Below are 21609 nucleotides of genomic sequence, written 5' to 3'. Positions count from 1 at the left end.
GCTACAGGTTTACTTGCGCTCCGTTCTTTGCGCTTTTTCTCTGGAGCAAAGGTGAGGCATTCACAACCGTCGGATTTAAGTCCTGTGCGCCCATCTTCGAGTGGGGCGGGAAATAATTCCTGCTTGAAATTGACTGCCCCCTGTCCAACTTGCATTGCCGGCGTACCTAATAGTTGGCAATGGCTTGATTTTCCTCCGGGTTGATGGATGGCGAAAGCTGAGAGGTTTTATGTCTGTTGAGGTTGCCCTTGTCAGATTAAGGAGGAAAAGATTGCTACAACAAAGTTGCCTTAAGCCTTGTTTTGCTCGTGAATAGGGGGACGAGATGAATAACATCAAATGGGAATATGGGAGAAGGTGTTTTTAGGGGCATGTTTAGGCATCAGTTATTCTCTATTGGAAACCTATTCCACAAATGCCACTTCAATTTTTTTCTGCAATATTGGGCAATTTGTAGATGTAGGTGATTGACCTCATAATCATATGATAAGTATGTCTCATTTTTCCAAGAGAGTAAGTAAGGAGTATTTCCCAATACTAGTTCCCTTTACATAAGGAACAATAAAGACAATTTCCAAAATAATCTTTGTATCTTGAATTGTGTCACTTCTACACTCCAGTTAAGGCTAAATTGTGAGTTATATTTGGTGTCATCTAAGGAAACAAACCGAAGTTTCCCTCCCTTGATTTCATCTAGAAATGACCCCAAATTAATTGGAATAAATAGAAAAGGAACATAATGCACTTCTATTTCTTGTTTATTTGTTCTTTTACATCTTGTTTATTCCATGCTTTAAAGTAACTTTTTTTTCACAGCACATTATACAGTATTCTATCATGGAATGAATGACAATGCACTAATGCATAGTCTAGCAGTTATGAAAAAAATAAAGATCATGTGTGAATTATGATTTGTTGTGTGGAGAGAAACTACAAAATATAGTATTAAAACTATAGGAACGTTTGAAGTGCTTTGTATTCCCTTTAAAAAGTCTAGTAAATATGTGCATATGTCCACAATTACTTAGCTACATACACAAGCATTAAAAATTAGTTTTAAAAACATTAAGCAGGAACATACATTTCCTATCTAAAGTTCCTTCCCCACACTTATCCAAATAAAAAAAGTTGCAAAACTGGTTCCACAGTTTTAAAGATACCCAATGCAAAACAGTTGAATACATGGATTGATATATGAGACTATGTGATTATAAACTGCTTAAAGATAACAAATTGCAATCAAAGTCCATCATTCAGTATTGTCTAGTGAGGGAGGATTAGATTCAAGATAGGAGGTGGATAAATGTGCTGCATGAGTGAGTCTGAACCTGCAAAACTGAGAAATACCGTGATTCAAAGACCGATTGGTCATGCATCCTGGCATATTCAAGTAGATTTTTTGGAGTGGCAGTATGGAAGTAACTTGTCACTGTCTTCTTCCAGCATGTTTTTTTGGACTTTACAATCCAGCTTTTAGTTTCATAATCTCTGCAGTCTTCCATCTGATCAGGTTGGCAGTTCTTTGCCCACTAAAGCATCTTCTGAGAGTTCTGAAGAGGATTAATAAATATGCTTCTAGTTCTCACTTTATTTCTGAGCAAAAGGAAGATGTTTTGAAAATCAGGAAGAGCTTGCAAACAACAGTTTCAAAGCAATACCTTGTCCATCTGTGCTTTTATGCACAGAAGTAAGGACTATTATTAGCACTGGAAGTGAAATTACTACTGTGCTCAGGAAACCTCTGTGAGAAAATGTGCTCATTCTCATTTCATTGGTAACAGCTAGCTTTCAACCCTTAGCATATTAATCTTTTATTTTAAAAAACTTGTTTCCTGTGTACTTTGTACAAAGTAGCTCAAGGTTGTACTTTGGAATGTTCATTTCCAGTTCCTTTGTATGTTTACAATTACTGTTACATTGACTGCATATTTAAGAGTGATTTATACGCAAACCCCACCCCGAAGAAGCCATGTCAATTATTTATCAATTTTGTTTTCTAGTTTTATAGACTACTTCAATTGTGAACATGTAATATGGAATAAAAAACAAACCATGCACAAATAGAATACTGGGAATACCCACTCTATTATTTGCAAATCCTGATCATCATCCACTGTCTGACAGAACTGAACATAGCATAAGACTTGCTATGATAACCCCATATTAATTTTACCAGAAAATAAACAGTGTCTCAGTCATAAAAATTGTTTTGTGGCTGCATAAATTCCACTTTTTATTCAAGTTATTTTATGTCATACTCTCCCAGGTAAAAGTGCTCCAAATGAATTCACATTCAGAACAAGCCCTTTTCAGATCTATGAAACAAATGATAAGATAGCTATTCTTTTTTATTACTGGTGAGCAAAATATTTCCAAGTTATGCATGTTGTTACAATATATGCTTGTTAAAAATAACGCTAATTATGAAGAATATGGAAATTTGAGCTGAAGTTAAGTATTAAGTATACTTTTAGCAGAATAGGAATTCCTGTTCCATCTCTCTTTGCTTCAACTCACTTTTCTAATTTTAATTTGGTTCAGCTAAGGTACTTATGGAACCTGCTCAGGAATGGAAGAGGCTGAGTTGGCTGGCATTGATGAGATGAAAAGAGCTAAGTGTCTCCATCTCACTTACCTGTAAGGTTAAAGGAGGGGATGCAGACAGCCTTTTTAGAGAAGGAAGTGAGCCCTGCTGGAAGTGGTAGAAAAAAATAGCCTTTTCTCTGACTGGATAAGCCCAAGTAAAATGAACTAAACATTTAGCTTCATGTAATTTCTCAAATGATTACTCGTGTCTTCCTGCTTAACTTTCACTTTCTTTTAGTCCTTTTTCTAACATCTAAGAAAAAGAAGAAAGAAACAGTTGGCAATTGAAATGTCCCAAAATTGTCAAAACAAGAGTCATCTGCAGCTGCTGTGTCTTGAGTGTGTGGAGGCTGTCATTGCTCCCATGACTTAAACACATTAAGTCTATACACACTTTGAAAAATGATTTGGACAAACTGCTTTGGTCTTTGCACACAGCACATCTCTGCAGACTTGATCCGCCCACTTCCACAGGGGGCTGGAAAACAGTTGCTGCTAATTTAGGAATAGTGTTAACTTAAATGAGTGGATTTCTTAAATGAGCAGCATCTCCCCCCCCCCCCATCCCCAAGTTCTTAAATAAAACCTAGTTGCTTTAATGAAAAAGCAGAGCAATGTTACGTTCCAATAACATCTAAGGTAATTCTTTGAAATAGTTACAAAACTAAGCCACAGCCTTTGTAGATATGCCCTGTTGCCTGTCTAGAAGAATATTCTGCAGACTCTAGGAAGTAACATAGTCTAACCTTTTTGTACTGTTTTTAATTAATTTTTAGAATATTGGCTTTTAACACATCTCCTAATTGGGATTGTGTGTATCTGAAATAACAGTTCTGTAGGTTGTTGCTTTTTTAAAAAAGAACAGATGGCTCCCTTGTTTACAGATACAGATACAACCTGTCCCAGGTACAGAGAGACATTAGATAAAAGGCATTGATGTGATCAGTCACAGAAAACTACATTCCCTGGTTACACTGTCTCCGCCTCTAGTTACATAAGAAGTAACTCAACCCGCATGGAAGAGATCTCTGTCAGTCTGTGGGTTTTCTGGCTGATGGAGACATTACCTTGGCAGGCCAAGAAGTTTCTTTTAATTTAGGTAGAATATGAGAAACTGACTTTAAATTATTTTTGGCCTAGCTTGGGGATAAAAGTTTTGCATCTCTTTTTGGTATGTGCCATCAAATACTATTACCACTGAAAAATTATGCATTTCACCAAATAATTCTAGGCTTCAGGATATCAAACAGCATATTTATTTATTTATTTAGCATATGGCAAATAAATGGACTTACAGTGGTTCAAATGTTAATGACCGTCCACCCAGCCATTCAAGGACAGGGTGGTCTATGTTGGAAAAAATCAGACATGGGGCCGGTGTAAGCTCTTGATGGACATTCGGACACAATGGGATGGATCTTTTTGTTGAGGAGCACCACTGACACACTGAGGGGTAGAGATAAGACCGCATAAAATGATTTACTTAAAAGGTAGGACTTTCAAGTGATAATAATACGGCAAAGAGAATTTTCTATGTATCACCTTCTAAAGGGGTGGGAGAAGCAGTGGCCTGCTTCGTAGAACATGATTCAGTGGTGAATATTTTTGTAGCTCTGTGTGTCCAAATCCTTTCCATAACCTGCATAATTCCCTCACTCATAATCAGGTCAATTGTTCTTCCATTGGCAAGTTGCACATGGAGGATTCCTACAGATACATATACATTTTCCTTGACATGGAAAAAAATCTTAAAACCCAATTCAAATTGGAACCTTCACCAACATGCATAAAAATCAAAGGAAATCCTGCTCACAAATCAACTCTCTCTCTAACATTACCAATTACTTGTCATTGCACATATTTAAAACTATAAAAATATGACCACTTTAAGGCTTAGAATGCAAACTTTGTCTGCTAAAGGTTTGAGGTTTAATCCAATCTATTATTCTAGAGACCCACTTTTAATCAGAGTAAACAATAGTGCCCTAAATCAGGGCTGTCAAACTCGCGCCCCCTGGGCCGAATGCGTCACATGCTGGCCACACCCACGCCCAGTTTAGTGAAGGGGAAAAAGTTGTGATATGTCATGTGATGACACCATAATGACGCAAGTTTGACATGCCTGTCCTAAATGATCAAATGAGGTAACAGAATATCAGAGTTGGAAGGGACCTTGAAGATCTTCTAGTCCAACCCTTGCTCAAGCAGGAAACCCTATATCATTTCAGACAAAATGTCTGACCTCTTCTTAAATGTTGGGAATCACACTTTTTGCTAAGTCATGATTTGTTTATTTATGGTTAACTGAACACAGCCAAGCTGAATCCATAAAACACTTGGGATAAAGTTTACAAATTGCAGTTTGGGTTTATGAAGTAACATTGGAGCTTAGTGCAGACAATGCTTTCTCTTTGCTGCCTGTAATATATCTGTTCTGCTATCTGCTTTTTTTTTTTTTTTTTTACTATATTATGCATTGTTTTTTTCTTGCTGGTTGTTGACACTGACAATAGTTTGGAGTCAGACCAGACCTAAATCTAATTAAAGAGATAAATATACAGACAAGGTCATAGACTGGGTATGCAGCAAACATATACACTCACCATTTCATGGCAGTTCAGAATCTAAACCCAAGATAGGAAATGTAGCTGCTACTCTTTATTTTTCTCCTAATGCATAGGAGGTCTTAGCAAAAGAAGAGCTTTTCAGTTCAGTTGCTTTTACCACTTCCTGTAATAAAGTGAAATGGGGAAGAGAAATTTTAACCATTTTGAAGACCCCCCCCCCTGGTTACTTATTTTTTTATAGGATACTAGGAAATAAGAGATCAATAACAAATCAGCGTTTCTGATAGTATTCAGTTTGGGCCTGATGAGAGAGCCTTTACAAATGTTTGTGTACCGCTTTCAGGAAAAAAAGGAAGAAAACATGGTATCTCAGGAGTCATAAAAATACATGTTGGCACCAGTGGTGGAATTCAAATATTTTTACTACCGGCTCTGTGGGCGTGGCTTATTTGGTGGGCGTGGCTTGGTGGTCATGTGACTGGATGGGCGTGCTTGGTGGTCATGTGACTGGGTGGGCATGGCCAACTCAATGTCACTCACATCAAGGGGTGCCTCACCTGGCCCCTCCCCTCCCAGCCATTCCTTGTCACTCAGCCTCAACTTATCTATAGTTCTGTAAAAATGTTGTTCACCTTTTTTGACTTTATTATCTGCATACTATAGATGTACTTTCATGGACCACTGAAAGGAGGAAATGGCTCACATGCTTTACTCAAGAGTGTGATAGGCAACGGGCTTTTAAGGGGCTGCCACAAAGAAAGGGCGGGGATGTATTTTCCAAAGAAGCAGAATGCAAACAAGAAGCAATGGATGGAAACTGAACAGAGAGAAGCAACCTAAAACTAAGGAGAAACTTCCTGACAGTGAGAACAATTAACCAGTGGAACTGCCTGCCTCCAGAAGTTCTGGGTGCTCAATCACTGGAAGTTTTTAAGAAAAGACTGGACAGCCATTTCTCTGAAATGGTATAGGGTTCACCCCAAGGTCCCTTCTAAGTATTATTCTGACATCTTTCCCAGGATTTCTACTCAGAGATTGGCATCCTCAGTTTTCTTGCCTGAGCTGGGGGTTGGACTAGAAGATTTCCAAGGTCCCTTTCAGCTCTTGTTAAACACGTGTATTTTATGCTCTGGACTATTGATATTGAATGCATGTAAACCCTGAAAAATATGTGGTAGCCCTGGGCAAAAGAAAGGCAGAAAAATCACTCGAGGTGTAGGGACAGTGTAAAATATTAACACATGATAAATAATGGAACAATTAAAAATAATAGCACAGAGTTTTATCTCTCTCTCTCTTCCTATTTTTTTCTTTCTTTCTCTCCCTTCTTCTCTCTCTCTCTCTCTCTCTCTCTCTCTCTCTCTCTCTCTCTCTCTCTCATGCACACACACACAGAGCACTTAATAGACAAGCATTTTGGAAGCAGCTCCTTTAAATTTCTCCAAGGCTGGAGTGGATTCCCCCACCCCCTCTGTCAGACCGCACTCCTTATCACTCCAGACACTAACTCACACGGGGAAAGTGATACTTGCAGTGTCCATGCCTTTCTTCCTCCCCCCCCCCCTCCCCGGGGAGAAAAAGGACATGGGGAACGGAAAGCTAAGAGAGCGATCGCAAGTGAACAACCGAGCAACCGGGTTGGGGGCGTGGCCAGCCAGGGGTCGCCACCAGTTCAGCGACCCACGCCAAATAACTGCTACCAGTTCGACCGAGTAGGTGCGAACCGGTTGAATACCACCTCTGGTTGGCACCAGTGAAGGGCCTTTGGCTTGAATTGGGGGATGAAGTAGATCTTCCCCACTCCCCAAAAATGGCAAGCAGCAGCAAACAGGCCTCTGCTCTGTTAGGAGTTGACTGATGTTGACAACTTTCCTCCACTGTTGTTTTACTTGTCAATAACATTTTTCATTTGAAATGTTTACTTTTGTGACCTTTGCATCATTGTAGCATTCGTTTCATTATGTTTATTGTTAAAAGATTGCTTCCTTTTCCACTATATTTCTTATTTATTTGCAAGATCTCTTATTGGATGTGTTTTGGTCTGTATTTTTGAATAGAGTAGTGCTTCTCAAACTTAACAACTTTACAATGTGTGCACCAACTCCCAGAATTGGATGCCTGGTTGGGGTATTCTGAGGAGTTGACTTTATTTTGTTTATCTATTTATTGATTTAAAGCAGGGATGTCAAACACAATGCTTGCCGGCTGGATTCGGCCTGTGTGGTGCTTAGATCTCACCAATGGGGCCACCATGGAAACAGTGAAGGACTGGCCATTTTCACTGGCAGAGTGCTAGCAAAACAAACTACTAGCAAAAGTGGCATTTGATCACAAGGCAAGAAGGCATTGAGAAATGTTTCTCCTTTTGCATTTGAGCATCCAAGAAGGGACAGGAAAGGACAAAGGGAAAGAGGAAAGACAAAGAGAAAGAAGGGAAGATGGGAAGAGAGCAAGGAAAGAAAAAGAAGGAAAGAGGGGAAGGAAGAAGAAAGAAAGGAAAATGAAGACAAAAGGAAAAAGGAAGGAAGGAAGGAAGGAAGGAAGGAAGGAAGGAAGGAAGGAAGGAAGGAAGGAGATTATAATGAGAGGGAGGGAGAGTCCGAGAGAAGTCCTGCTTTAGCACTTGGCCACCAGCAGCCCTGTTGCCCTTTCACCACCCCCTTGTCCCCTCCTCCTGACCTCTCCTGGTGATCTCCCATCCTATTGCTGCTTTGGTTACAAAGCCAGGTGTCCTCGCATAAAGAAGGAGTAGGCCTCCCTCTGACCCACACATTTTGCTCTCCTGCACACCATGAGCAACCTGGCCAAGGAGAATCAGCACAGCAGCAGCAGCCTAAAGGAAGTGGTAAGCGCAGCCACACACTCTCTCAGAGAAACGGGGCTGGGCTGGGTTACAGGGTCTCAGGGCCCTGGGAGCTCAAGGGCCGGCCTGGGCGCTTGCCCTATGCTGGCCAGGGCTCTGAACAGCCTGCACTACCATCTGGGGGTCCTCTGCATGGCCTGAGAAGGACAGTGAGGCTCCTCTGGAGGACAAGGATTTGGCCCTCTCCCTGGTCTCGTCTTCCTCTACTGAAGACAGTGGATCTCCCCAGCCCTGCCCGGGCCACCACAGGCCCCCTGACATGAGCGACGTTGAGCTGGCCCTACCCATCTTGGCCAACTCTGGGCAGCTCACAACCAAGAGATTGATTTTTTTCCCCTAGCATTTTCTTGCAACTTGAAAGTCGGTTGTTGTTTTTTAATCAACCAAGTGTTGATCCATTGGTTGCAAAATAAATTGACTGACTAGCTTGTTGCCTGAGCTGGTGTCATATCTGAGAGAGAATGACTGATTCCCAGTCAGCTTTTATGACTGAGGCAGGGCTAGAATTCCACCTCCTGGCTTCTAGCTTGTTGCCTTAACCCAGGGGTCCCCAAACTTGGCAACTTTAAGACTTGTGGACTTCAACTCCATTTCAACTCCCACGGGTTGAAGTCCACAAGTCTTAAGTTTGCCAAGTTTGGGGACCTCTGCCTTAACCGCTAAACCAAACTGGTTCTCAAGAGATGAAACCACAGCTATATACAATAAAAAATATTAACAGCAAAAATATTAAATATATTGAGTTGAAGTCCACATTTCTAAAGTTGCCAGATTTGAGAAACACTGGTATAGAGCAAGTGGTTTTATCTTTTTTTGTTCTGGATTTTGTTTGAAGTTGGGCAGGATCTTAAATAAATAAATACATGTACTTAGTGTTAAAGGAGCTAATTTCTTGCTGTGATCATGATAATCTGATTTAAGTGAATTTGTAAAGCCAAAACGTACCCCTTTTAATGGAATGGCTGTATGAGGGTGAGAATGGGGAAATGTATATGGTTTGTCTGCTTTACATCTGAAGGGCTACAGCAGGGCTGTTTCACTTTGCAGTTCGCTACCTACTCGCTGAAATTAACATTTTGCAAATAAGACATTGGGCTGAACTCAGTATTATTATTTAATTGCCCAAGTGAATGTTCTTAAATTGTGAACCAAATACAATACAGCATCCAGTCAGCAAGCTTTTCATCCCAAAAACCTCAAGCAGCACACTACCGTTTCTTCTTATCAACAAGGAAACACAATGGAAAAAAGTTTGAATTTGTCTATGATGTTGGCACTCATGGCTTTGGACCAATATTCTCATTCACATACAAAGCTTGTTCCCAATGTAGAATATTAATAGTAGAGATTGGATATATTGTTATATAGTTAATATATAACTATATATTGTTATATAGTTAACTCCCTTGTTTGATCCTTAAAAAACAGTAAAGATAAAAATCTCCTTCAAGTCAACTATAAATTACTTCATCAACACATACAATGTTATTTTGTTGACATTCGGAAACAGAAATGTCTTCTTCCAATATATTTTTCTTATCGGAAAACATGTCTGTGGCTTCCCAGTCCTTCACATTCAACCACTAAGGAGCTGCGACTGATTAGCTTTTCAGATTGCCATGTTTGGTTAGTGTTGTCACCTGGCTGAGCAATCTTGCTATAACTTATCTCAGTTATACTACATCTAACTTTACTGTTCAGAATTCTTGCATCAGTGAACCATTGCTTATATCTGGATATGCCGACATAATATACCAAATTCACAGCTGCTCTATTGGATACCCCCTAATTTCTGTCTTGCTTAGTGGCTTGAAAGGATTAAGATATTTTACACTGCGGTTGTTCTGAAAGAGGTACACATACTATTGTCTGATCCAGGCTTTCTGTTTGATTTGCTTAAGCATTTGTATCTTTCAAAAGCTCCCATATAAAATGGCAAGGCAGCTTGCAATAAATATCAGAAGGATGTTGTAAAACCAGTATCTAAAAGAATAGCATAAAAAATCCAAATTCAGGGAACACAAACATAAATAAAAATAAAATTTAAAAACCTATTCATTAGGACTTGGGTGAAAACAATTGCTAGACATGAGAACAAAAGTAAATTCATTAGATGTCACTGCAATGTAAGTAATTAAGACTGACGTTTTTTATCTTGGCTCTTGACTTGTCAGAGGATCAAAGTTTATGCTGGGGACAATATGTTGAAATGTACTCAACCAAAACCCAGACCTGACCTCTTATCATGTCCTCAATTAGAATAGAATCAAAGCTTTCTAAATGGAGTACATCCCCCACCCCCCAAAATGATTTAATAGCTCCTTTGAAAGTTATCCCACATGGTTTATAGAACCATTTTTCCTGACCCTTTATTATATAGCAGATTTGAAGCCCTTTGTCATTAAAGTAGACTTTACATTTCTCATGTAACAAATCTGAGCTTATTTATTCTTCTATGCCTGCCTGCTTCTGAATGTGTGACAGACGCTAGAACATTGGAAAAGTGCTTTGTTAATCAATGGCTGCCATTACCTATATTATTGTAATTCACTGAGGCCTGGGGTTTCTTTGGAAAAAGGACACAGATCTTATAGTTTTCTGACTGGGCAGTCCTTAGTGCTCTCTGAGCTTGCCCTCTGTTCTTTGCTTGCTACGATGTTTCCTTAAATAGGTAACATCATCAGTGCAAGCAAGTGTGGGTTTTGCTTCCTATTTATATATAGTAACTTACCCTGCTAGTATAGGTGAGTGTGCGGTTTTCTTCTTGATAGTTCCTTGATTAGGGTATTGTTTTCTGCTTGTTTGTCTAGTGTTAATCCCTAATATTGGCTATTGGATCAGCAACTGGAGTATTTTGGTCTTTTTGTTTCCTTTATTTTTTCCCACTGTCATTTTTGAATGGTGTGTAAATATGGTTAATCTCTATGTATCTATTGATGGCTGATTTGCCTGAATGCCAAGCTTTCAGGGATTCCCTAGCATTTTTGGATTTAATTTGGATGCTCATAATTTCCCAGTTGAAACTATGGTTGAGTCTATCCCGATGTTGTGAGATGACAGTTTCATCATGACTTTTGACTCCCAGTTGGTTTTCATGGATCTGCTAGTCTTCTGCCTGTCTGTCCTACATAGTGGCTGTAACAGTCCTTATACTTGTATGCCATTGATGACTCCTGTTTTTAATTCTTGTGCTAATGGGTCTTTTATGATGTTCTGCAAGCCTTTAGTAGGTTTATGTGCTATGGTGATGCCATGTGGTTGTAATAATCTGTTGGGGGTTTTTTTCTGAGATTTTTTTATGTATGGCAGTGATATTCTTTTCATAGTTTGTGTTGGTTATGCTGTAAGTGGGTTGAGTGATCAGAATTTTTTTTTATAAATTTGTGTGGGTATCCATTTTGTTGTAATATGTATAGATATAAAACCTGCTGTATGCTATACAACATACTATGCAACGTCTTGGAGAGAACCGAAGACTTCACCTTGAAGTACTTATATTCTTTTCTAAAATGTTTCCAATAATAGTTCTCTACTAATACTCTAACATTTTTATAATATAATTCAGGCATCACTCAAGTGACATAAGATCTATTGTCATTACAAAACTGCTTTTTCAGCACAACAATGATTGGATTACTGCAGAAGTCACCAGTAGGGCTTCTATCCAAGTAGCCTTGCATAAGAGTAATCTTTATAAATGAGACCAAGTCAAGGAATTAGCAAAATTATCCTTTCAGTTTAGGATTCTTATTCAATATATTCTCAATATATTAAAGATAAATTGGAGGTATATAAAAATTCCACAAATCTTAATACCGGTAGATAATATTTCTATGTTCCTCTCAATTACATATAGCATAGCTTCTTAAAGAGACTTGTAAGTGATGGGAGGAACAGAGAGTTGTAGTACTCATTCAGTTGATATTATACTCCAGATAGAAAATGGCTGATGGGGGGGGGGGAAAAGAATCCATAAGGTACAATGTATGCATATGAATGTTATGTTTATCTTGATTCTTGGCAATAATATGTCAAAGTGCAAATTTAAGAAACGAAGGTAGGTTTTATTTGAATCTTGAGATCCATTATTCATGCTCTTGTAATTAAAAAAAAAAAGATGTCTACAGGCTGTGGCCCACTAGTGGGCCGTGAGCTATTTGCAACCGGGCCACGGAAATGGTGAGCGAGAGTGTATACGCACACGTGCATCCCCACTTGCCTGAGCAGCAGACAAGCATGTGCACTTGTGCTCCATTTGCATGAGCGGTGAGTGTGCATGCATGCCATTCATACAAATGGAGCTGTGTGCGCATGCACACTTGCCTGCCACTCACGCAGAACCATCCCCCATTTCCCCGCAGTCTGCAAAGCCGGAAAGGTTGGAAAACTCTGCTCTACACCGAGGAATTTTTGCTGAGACAATTTGTTCTCATAGCTTTGGTATATACTATATAATATTCCACTTTACTTTACCTCTACTAACTACAGTAGTATAGTTTAGAGTGGAACTAAAATGACACTTTTGCAAGAAATATTTGCATTGTTCTTTCAAGGTAGTCAGTGGTTTGTTATGGGGAACCCATTTAATCTGATTTCCATTTGTACTTTAAATGGCCCCGCTGCCATTAGATAATGCTGTCAGAATCTCAGAAGGATTAAACAAGGAATGGAATAACGAGGAAGTCATGGGCTACCTTATGAGGGGGTCAAGGCAGGGAGGAAGGAATAAGTGACAAAACATGCATCATAATGTCAGAAACTCAAAGTCCACCCCTTACATCTTTGCATGTGACATCATTACCCATGTATAAAAGGATGGGATCTGTGTTCTGATAATGCAATGATGTTTTGTCATTTTGGAATAATCACAGTTAAGAGTAGATGCCTATAAATTAAAGCTAGGCATCCTTCCAGGGATTAGGAAGCCTTGACGTTGTTAGTCTTTTATCAGGCATTAAAATCAGGGTATTAAAGACCTGGCTGTTCCATTCTGGTTTGGTTAATTGGTTAATGTTATTTTTATGAATTGGGTTGCATTTATAGTGTGGGGCAGTTGAGATTTGTTAAAATGTTGTTTTTAACTCTTGTATGCCTCACAGAATCATTTCTGGGACATGGGCAACCTTATAAATTGTTTTAATAAATAAACAGCTTTTTTAAAAATAAAATTCTGTGCTACAAACTTCTGCCAGGTTTCTGCTGACTGATATTAAAATTAGAGACCTCGGGTCACTGATTGAAAGACACAGTTCTTTGATATAGATGTTTATTGCAAAAATTCAGGAATTCATTAAGAAGAAGTCCAGCAACTGCCAAGTTAAAATGCAAGGCCTTTTATAATAAAATGAAGGCTCAAATCTTGTTCCTTTTTCTCTTCCTGCATGTCCAGATGTGTTTGAATGGATAAAGCAGTAGATTCTTGTGTTTCATTATAATGGTTCAACCTTGACAGAATTCATATTTATGTTGACTTCATACGAGCGTAATTGTCATGGACTTGCACATTATGGAAAAAATTAGAAATTCTTCCCTCATAGCTCCTGGACCACCAAAGCTCAATAATGTAAACTTAAAATATTTATTTATACAGCACAAAATAGAGTTAGGCTATTGAATTTGTGGTTTGCATTTGTCTGTTATACTGGCACCTCCTAGGACAATGTTTCTCAAACTTGGCAACTTTTGTGTGAGCTTCTACTCCAAGAATTACCCTTGATACTTGGTTATTTATTTTATTTATTTATTTTATTTATTTATTTATTTGATTTGCCAATTGTTTACAAGATAATAAGTATAAGTGTATACATAGTTGTGAATACATGAAATGGGTACATATAAGAAAAATAAAAGAATAAGAGAAACAATAGGACAGGGACGGTAGGCACGATGGTGCGCTTTATGCACGCCCCTACAGACCTCTTAGGAAAGGGGTGAGGTCAATAGTAGACAGTCTAAGGTTAAAGTTTTTGGGGTTTGGGGAAGAGACTATAGAGTCGGGTAGAGTATTCCAGACATTGACCACTCTATTGCTGAAGTCGTATTTCCTGCAATCAAGTTTGGTGCGGTTTACTTTGAGTTTGTATCTATTGTGTGCTCTTGTGTTGTTATGGTTGAAGCTGAAGTATTCATTGACAGGTAGGACATTGCAATGTATGATTTTATATACCATGCTTAAGTCAGACCGAAGACAGGCGTAATTCAAGGTTTTCTAGTTTTAGAATTTCAAGTCTGGTGGCATAAGGTATTCTACAACGAGTAGAAGAGTGGAGAACTCTTCTTGTGAAATATTTCTGGACTTTCTCAATTGTGCTAATATCAGATACGTAATGAGGGTTCCAGACTGATGAACTGTATTCGAGTATTGGTCTAGCAAATGTTTTGTATGCTCTGGTTAGTAGTGTGATATTACCAGAGAAAAAACTTCGTAGGATTAGGTTAACAACTCTTAATGCCTTTTGGCTATGTAGTTGCAGTGGGCTCTAGCACTTAGATCATTAGAGGTGAGTATTCCAAGGTCCTTTACAGAGCTTGGGTCATCAACAAGATCTTGACTATTCAGCTTGTATTTTATTTTCTGATTTTTTTGCCAATATGTAAGACAGAGCATTTATTTGTTGAGATTTGAAGTTGCCATTTGTTTGACCATTCAGATACATAGTCAAGATCTTTTTGTAAGGTAGCAGTATTGTCTGTGGTATTGAACAGCTTTACATCATCAGCGAAGAGAACGCAATTGCTCTTAATATGATCACAGAGGTCGTTTATGTAGAGTATGAAGAGAGTTGGTCCTAGAACACTGCCCTGGGGGACACCACTATTGGCATCTAGTATTTAATGGCATTCGTGTATCAGACAATGAAATACTCAGAATATTAACATTTATATTTTAAAATGTTATTTTACTCAAAGGATGACACAGACTGCAGCAAGATCCAGAAAGCCTGTGGTATGCTTAGCTGGCTCATCTTTTGATTTGGCTTAATGTTGTGGTCAAAGGCTTTATTCCATGTTTATGGAAAGTCCAAATGAGATCATGGCCAACTCACCATTATGTGAAACTGTTCTTTAATTCTGCTTTCAACTTCATGTAGAAAAATAATATACCAACAGATTTAAAAGATGCTAATATGGAATTGTGGAATCAATTTTTTTGTGTAGGAACATCTTTGGGCTGCTTTAGTAACTGCTACACAGATAACTGAATTAAAATCCTATCCTGTGAGAAATTGGTTAGCTGAGTTGAGGGCAGTTTTCTTTGTAGAGTCAGTTGGTAAGAAAACTTTCAGATATTCTATGCACACCAGCCAAGTCATTTCTTCATGTTTATTGTGCAGTATGAAGAAAATGTATATGCTGACTATAGGAATATTTTTTAATAACTTGCAACATAACTGGAGGAATATTTGCACTGTTAGGCTATAGATGAAAGCTACCACAGCTTGATATGTCGTGTGGTCAGCTACTATAATTGAGAATCAGAAAAAAACTGTATATTTGCTTAGTCTGTTGAAAACCAACCTTATCTTGCAGCCAGGGTTATAAGTCATAGGGACATATTTGAACCAGCTTCTGTAGCAGCCAATCTTACAGAACTCGAGGGAAAGTCCAGTTTAAGGTACATATTGGGAAACATCTTAATAGAAATGAGTTCATCCCAAGAACAATTTGCGAAATGTGAAAATCATTGTTGCAATATATCCAAGTTAGTTACAGCAGTATTGCCCTGTAAGTCCTGCATATTGTGAGAACAAACAATAAATATAAATATATTTATAGACATTAGCTGCTAATTTTTTAAAATAAAAACTATTGCACATGTTACTTTTGTGGCACAATCTTCTGAGACTTTAGTGAGAAAAGGGTGATCTAGAAGTGACAATTTACATTATCTCACAGAACATGATGTTAGTGTACAAATTATGTTTCTTGGACTTGTCTTATGAAAATTGTTCAGAAGTCTTTTATATCTTAAATATATATTTGCTAAGACCCTATTAAATCCCAGAAAAATATATTGTAAACTTCTAAACATTGAAGAAAGACAGACTAAATTATCTCTTATCCATTCAGTCTTTGCTTATTGGGATTCATTCATAAGGGAGAAATAGAACAAGATGTAAAGCACTTGATTACATACAACCTACTTGTGCTAGATGTGGCTAAATATCAATGGCCATATAATTACTGTATGAGACTTCAATATATGTATGTATGTATGTATGTATGTATGTATGTATGTATGTATATATTTGCTGAGGACATTGAGGTTCAATGTGCGGAATTCTGAAATAATTATGAAACTGTGTTTAATCCCATTCAGAATATACTATAGCAGAAACCCTATGCTGAAAGGAATTTTGTTGGGTTACTATAATCTTCCATTATCTTCTAAACATACAAAAACTTTAATCAAAAATGGATTCTTTCAATCTCTTTGTTCATCCTGTATTATTTTCTCTATGCCAAAGTTCCAGGGCCCAGTGCTTTCAGGTTTCCTTCTTTTTTAATTTTCTTCCTTCTTTCCTTCTCTTAGCAACTTCTAGCTATTAAAATAATATACCCTATATTACCATTTAAAAAGAATTTGAAACGGGGGACAACCAGTTCATGAAAGTAGCTAGCAGCAGCTTACCATCTTGCCTACCTTTCCATGCGCTCAAGCTGCCTTGGGCTACAATTCCCAGGGTTCTCTGTTTTAACAGTCTGCAGGGAATTTCTAGGATCTGAAACCCCCAGTGTATTTCAGGTTGGGATGGGAGTTTGATGCTGATGAGACACTGTGACTTGGATGTCTCAAGGCCAATTACACAAATGATACCGCAGATTTTTGGAAGCTTATTTATTAGAGTTTGCAAGTTAATAGCTCGATTCTAATTTGTTGCATTTTGGCTTCAGTACAGTGTGAAACCTGGAAAGAGATCCAGAAATGCATCAGACAAGCAAGACTGTTTTCCCCCAATAATAAAATCTAATTCTCCTAATTAAAATGAACCCCTGAATGATTCATTGTTGACAAAAAAAAGTGCCTATGTTTTTATAGAGCAATGAGCATCACAAAGAGTAAACCAGGTGTCTGTCTTTTTTACATTTTTTTGCACCTGTGGTTCAGCTTCTTTATAAAATCTACTTTTCCATGCATATATGCTTATACATGCTTCCTAATGCCTGAATTAAACCTAAAGAGGCATAATACCAAATCTTGAGATTATAAAATCAAGTAATGCTACAAAATTAAAATATAAACACAGGCATTATCACTGTTGTACTCTGAAAATATTTTGAACAAAGTGAACTTACAGTTCCGGCCTGTTTTTCATTAACTTGTTATTTGAGAATCCAAATGAGTAACATAGGAGATGTTGCAAAATCATGACCCCTGTATAAATCACTATTAGGCCTTAGGTAAATATTGGCTTAGGCTAGAAGGAGAACGGCTTAAGCAAAGTCAACCTTTTTTTTTTTTTTTGCTGAATAGTAAACACAGCCTTAATCATCTAACCCAGATGTTACTGCTATTTCTTTAGCTTCATAGAGAAAATGGCCTAAGGAGAAGAGAAAGAATGTACACTACCCCCAGATGTTGCCAAACTGGGAGATCCACCTACTTGCATCCTGAAAACCACAGTAAATAGCAATAGCACTTGGGCATATACCCCTTCACAATGATTTATAGTCCTCTCTAAGTGGTTTAAAAATGTCAGCATATTGCCCCCAACAATCTGGGTCCTCATTTTACTGGCCTCAGAAGGATAGAAGACTGAGTCAACCTTGAGCCGGTCAGGATCCAACTGCTAATAGTCAGCAGAATTAGCCTGCAATACTGCATTCTAACCACTGAGCCACTGTGCCACCACGGCTCTAAAGTTGGTAACTGCAATAGAGATAACAGGGTAGCACCTCTGCACTCAGAAAAAGGCAAAGTACTCACACTTTTCTATGAATGTAACACAGACAATGACATACCAATTCATAAGATAATTACAATACAGACCCTTCCCTTTCCACTATATTCAATTCCCAGTGGTCTAAACCAGGGGTCTCCAACCTTGGCAACTTTAAGACTTGTGGACTTCAACTCCCAGAGTCCCACAGCCAGCAAAGCTGGCTGTGGGACTCTGGGAGTTGAAGTCCACAAGTCTTAAAGTTGCCAAGGTTGGAGATCCCTGGTCTAAACAGTCTAGACCCAACAACAACATCAGATTAAAAAGACAAATCATTATCAACAAGAAATAAAAGGACAAAATAGAGATGCGCCCCCTGGATAGGGACAGACTGTTTCCCCATTCCAAAATGTTTTCCTACAGAAGCCTATTTGATGGCCTTTGAAAGCCCAGTAAGACATCCAATGGACATCTAAGGGCAGGCTGTTGCTCAGAAAGGAAACTGCCACAGAGAAAAGTCAGTTGGGGTCCCTGTAGATGGCACTACCTTGGAAAGGGACTTTCAGCAGGTCTCACTGGATAAATAGATTCAGTCTTCAATCCCTGAGTCATTCCCTGTCCCTGTTCTGACACAAGAGCTGCTTTCATTTCCTTCTTCTCAGTTTTGTTCCTGCTCTGTGGAAATACCTTGGCACAGGGGGGAAAAAAAGCAAACTCTACTCTCTACCCTTCCCAAAGTGCTCAGTAAAAGCTAAGTGGGGGATATTTAAACCTTTTATAGTTGAAAGCAACCCCCCTTTTTTCTCTTGATATAAAAAGAGAAATCTATACATTGACACTGGTTGTAGATGCTTCTGTTTGTCTGTTGAGGCTCTTGAAAGTCCTTGATGTTTGCAAGATGGGTTGGCAGTTGGGAAGCTGCGTGAGGACAGCTTACAGCTGTACAATATTTACTACTGACAGTTTATAAATTATGTGTGCTTCCTTTGTAACTAGAAAAGCAGAACTTATACCTGTCTTTGAAACCTATGCGTGGGAGGAGGGGAGAAATGATAATTTTAGATCCTGTGGAATATTGTCTCTCTCTCTCTTTCTCTCTCTCAGTCTCTCTGTCTCTGTCTCTCTCTGTCTGTCTTTATCTCTCTGTCTCTGTCTCTCTCTCTGTGTCTCTCTCTCTCTGTCCCTCTGCCTCTGTCTGTCTCTCTGTCTCTGTCTGTGTCTCTCCCTCTCTCTCCCTCTCTCTCAGTCTCTCTGTCTTTGTCTCTGTCTGTCTGTCTCTATCTCTATCTCTTTCTCTCTCTGTGTGTGTCTCTCTCTGTCTCTCTGCCTCTGTCTCTCTGTCTCTGTCTCTGTCTCTGTCTCTCACTGCCTTTGTCTGTCTCTCTCTCTCTCTCTCTCTCTCTCTGTCTCTCTGCCTCTGTTTCTCTCTGTCTCTGTGTCTCTGTCTCTGTCTCTCTCTGTTTCTCTCTCTCTCTCTCTCTCTGTCTCTCTGTCTTTGTCTCTGTCTGTCTGTCTGTCTGTCTGTCTCTCTCTCTCTCTCTCTCTCTCTCTCTGTCTCTCTGTCTCTCTCTCTCTCTCTCTGTCTCTGTCTGTCTCTCTGCCTCTGCCTCTCTTTCTCTCTGTCTCTGTGTCTCTGTCTCTCTCTGTTTCTCTCTCTCTCTCTCTCTCTGTCTCTCTGTCTTTGTCTCTGTCTGTCTGTCTGTCTGTCTCTCTCTCTCTGTCTCTCTCTCTGTGTCTCTCTCTGTCTCTCTGCCTCTGTCTGTCTCTCTCTGTCTCTCACTGCCTTTGTCTGTCTCTCTGTCTCTGTCTCTGTCTGTCTCTCTCTCTGTCTCTGTGTCTCTCTCTCTCTGTCTCTCTCTCTCTCTGTCTGTGTCTCTCCCTCTCTCTATCTCTCTTTCGAGAGGGTGGGGTAGATGCTACCATCTGAGCTGAAAGAGCATCTGGATACTTTAGAGAGCCCTTCAGTAATAGACACTTTACCGATAGTAATAATTCTTAAAACAGTATTGTCTTAAATGTCTCAAGCATTTGATATATGTGCTGGGACTCAGCACAGCAGGTACAGCAGGAACTATATACAGTATGTCTTCTGTTGATGACTGAGATATGGAAAAATTTCATGTCTTGAACAATGCTGATGCAGTAAAATGGGTGCATTGCTGCTAATCAGTCAGAATAGAGCTGGAAGGGACCTTGGAGGTCTTCTAGTCCAACCCCCTTCTCAAGCAGGAAACCCAATACCATTTCAGACAGGTGGCTGTCCAGTCTTCTCTTAAAAACCTCCAGTGATGAAGCACCTACAACTTCTGATGGGTAATCTTTTCCACTGGTTAATTGTTCTCGCTGTTAGGAAGAAAATTAAAAAGAAAAGTCTAAGAAAATTAAACCAGGGATGCCATGTCTTTGTGAAAAAAATATGAATGTTGTCTGAAAATGGAAACTGTTATACAGTTTTTCACTCAAATGAAGTGCCAAGAAGAAAGCATTGTTTACTCTGAGTGTGGGAAAAACCACAGAGCATTAAGTCTCTAACAGTTTAGGTGTTTTTTTAGGGCATTCACAAAGAGAACTATACACACACAAATAGGTGATAGGTGATAGATGGAGAGAGGGAGGGAGAGAGAACAAGAGAGAGATGCATACATATGCACCTAAAAGAGAGCTGCAGTGCAAAAATATTGAATAGGCTGTTGAAAAAGCATTCAGAAACAGAATATGTTTTTGTAGCAATCAAACCAAAATGATCTTATATCAGTTCAGGAAAGCTCAGTGCGAAATTAGGCTAAAGACACCAACCATAAAATGCTGCCAGGATGCAATGCCTTCCTCCTTTTGAATATCAATAAGAAACACACTCAGAACCAACTTTGGTTGTGAGCTAATAAACAGCTTTGGAGCTTGGGTTACTCTACTGTAAGTTATCCAGATATTTATTTGTTGGTGGGTGGCATCACACTGCAGTACGGCATTATCAAGCCAACCCTGAGTTATTTGAACAGTATCTTGGTGTCAAATTTGCTGCCTTTTCCTGATCCCTACACTGCATATGTTGCCTGTTTTAGCTTATACCTAAAGACATGTTAAAACAATGTGATTTTGCTCCTCTCCCCCTTTCCAATGTCACCTGTGGGCCACCATCTGCCAATCATGCCACCTCCATGACAAGTAAGAGTCCATCTATCAAAACTCACTGCCTCTGCAAGCTCACTTAACAAAGAGGTGGCCCTGTAGCTACTACATCCAGCCCATTCACTAAGGTGAAGCTGAGAAAAGAATAGCAGTGGGAAAGAATGTCCTGAGATGGCGTACATCTGTACAAACCTGAAGTACAGGTAGTGCTTGACTTAGGACCACAACTGAGACCACAATTTCCATTGCTTAGCAAAGCACCTTTTAAGTGAATTGGGCCTGATTTTATTACTTCTTCTTTTTTTTTTTTTTTTTGCTAGAGCTGTTAAGCAAATCTGGCTTTCTCATTGACTTTGCTTGCCGGAAGATAGCTGGGAAGCTTGCAAAGGGTGAACGCATAACCCTAGGATGCTGCAACCATTGTAAATACATGCTGGTTGTCAAGCAGCTGAATTTGATCACATGAACATGGGATGCTGTGACAGTTGTAAAAGTGCAAGAACTGGGTGCAAGTCCCTTCCCCCCACCCAATGCAGCTGTAACTTCAAATGGTTCCTAAATAAATGGCTATACATTGAGGACT

At 39.1% G+C, this 21609-nt stretch overlaps 1 long non-coding RNA gene across 1 annotated transcript; it reads right to left on the bottom strand.

Moving 5' to 3' along the window:
• Positions 1–574: 574 nt before the first annotated feature.
• On the bottom strand, positions 575–15748 carry LOC148133275 (uncharacterized). Its single transcript, XR_015746630.1, has 4 exons — positions 15535–15748; positions 5190–5316; positions 2636–2839; positions 575–1593 (listed from the first exon to the last, which is right to left on the bottom strand). It is a non-coding gene; the product is annotated as an uncharacterized LOC148133275 (long non-coding RNA).
• Between the last annotated feature and the right edge of the window lie 5861 nt (positions 15749–21609).

The sequence above is a fragment of the Notechis scutatus genome, chromosome 1, assembly GCF_049901735.1.
Source record: "Notechis scutatus isolate UNSWTSFEM ecotype Mainland chromosome 1, rNotScu1.2, whole genome shotgun sequence".
NCBI classification, from domain to species: Eukaryota; Metazoa; Chordata; class Lepidosauria; order Squamata; family Elapidae; genus Notechis; species Notechis scutatus.
This window is presented reverse-complemented; position numbering and strand designations above follow the sequence as displayed.